This window comes from Anabrus simplex, chromosome 2 (assembly GCF_040414725.1).
Source record: "Anabrus simplex isolate iqAnaSimp1 chromosome 2, ASM4041472v1, whole genome shotgun sequence".
Taxonomy (NCBI): Eukaryota; Metazoa; Arthropoda; class Insecta; order Orthoptera; family Tettigoniidae; genus Anabrus; species Anabrus simplex.
In genome coordinates this window covers 602,956,732-602,958,423 of record NC_090266.1, presented here as the reverse complement: position 1 = coordinate 602,958,423, position 1,692 = coordinate 602,956,732, and the positions used below count along the sequence as shown (strand labels likewise).

Genomic DNA, 1,692 nt, shown 5'->3' with positions numbered 1-1,692 from the left:
ATCGCGCAGCTGTGAGATCGCATCTGGGATATAGTGAGTTCGAACCCCACTGTCGGAAGTCCATAAGATGGTTTTCCGTGGTTTCACATTTTAACACCAGGCAAATGCAGGGGCTGTACCTTAATGAAGGCCACGGTCGCTTCCTTCCCATTCCTAGGCATTTCCTGTCCCATTGTCGCCATAAGAACTATCTGCGTCGATGCGACCTAAAGCAACTAGCAAAAAAAAGGACCACACCCCTTCGTATTATCTGGCAATATAGTGATATAGTACCACAATATATCTAAGAAGCTGAAGTATCACATGCGTTCCGCAGTTCAACAAATAAGCACAGCAATCCTAGCCAAACATCAGTAGCTCCTGTCCCTTACTTCAAAGAACGGACTGTGATATTACGAAACTTCTGGGCTCGTCCGGGAATTAAACCCGGGACCTCTCGCACCCTAAGCGAGAATCATACCCCTAGACCAACGAGCCACTCGACAGTTCACGCTGTTAAGATAGCATGTATTTTTTCACCCGATAATACGTCAGCTGATTCGCGATATAAACTCGTGTGTTTTACTTACTTATCCTCGGATGTACGTACGGTATTCGATTAATTCAGCGAATGTGCATGGACTGTAGTTTTGGAAAAGAAGTGGCTGAGGACGGAGCGACTGTGCGACGCTCTTTCTGTCGGAGCTGCCACCTCGACTGTTTGTGATTTAGAGCGCAACATCATATTCACTGGTGTACCATTTGGTAAGAAGTAAAATATTCAATCATATTTTCCGAAATTTGAAAAGTGGTCCACATGGGGTCCACTAATCCCTGTGGGATTGATTCCCTCCTCAGCCATGCTCGAAGTGGTTTCTAGCCGTTGCCAGCTTTTCCTCCAGGCAAATGCCGGGGTGGTACCTAACTTAATGCACGGCCTCTTCCTTCCCTCTTCCTTGTCTATCCCTTCCAAACTTCCCATCTCACCGAAAGGCCCCTCTTCAGCATAACAGGTGAGGACGCCTGGGAGAGGTACTGGCCTTCCTCCCCAGTTGTATCCTCCGACACAGAGTCTAACCTTAAGGCAGGATTTTAAACAGATGTAGAAGAATAAGGTAACAGAATGTACGATATGGTAATAGGCCATACACTAACGTCTCATTGAAATCTGTCTGTGTTAAAACCCAAAGTTCTTCTTCCAACTACTGTATTCTGTGACGATGTAGATAAGATTCTGCTTGCCTACATGCGTTCTTCTATGTGCCAACGTGTACATTGGCAGCTTTAGCAACAGTCGTAGCGAGATAGCACACATCAGGTCTTATGTTCAGCAGCTGGCTCGTTGGTCTAGGGGTATGATTCTCGCATCAATCAATAAATACTGATCTGCATTTAGGGCAGTCGCCCAGGTGGCAGATTCCCTATCTGCTGTTTTCCTTAGCCTTTTCTTAAATGATTTCAAAGAAATTGGAAATTCATTGAACATCTTCCTTGGTAAGTTATTCCAATCCCTAACTCCCCTTCCTATAAATGAATATTTGCCCCAGTTTGTCCTCTTGAATTCTAACTTTATCTTCATATTGTGATCTTTCCTACTTTTAAAGACGCCACTCAAACTTATTCAATGTCATTCCACGCCATCTCTCCGTGACAGCTCGAAACATACCACTTAATCGAGCAGCTGGTCTTCTTTCTCACAATTCTTCCCAGCCC

At 44.9% G+C, this 1,692-nt stretch overlaps 1 non-coding gene across 1 annotated transcript; it reads right to left on the bottom strand.

Moving 5' to 3' along the window:
• Positions 1-405: 405 nt before the first annotated feature.
• On the bottom strand, positions 406-477 carry TRNAP-AGG (transfer RNA proline (anticodon AGG)). Its single transcript has one exon. It is a non-coding gene; the product is annotated as a tRNA-Pro (tRNA).
• Positions 478-1,692: the final 1,215 nt, after the last annotated feature.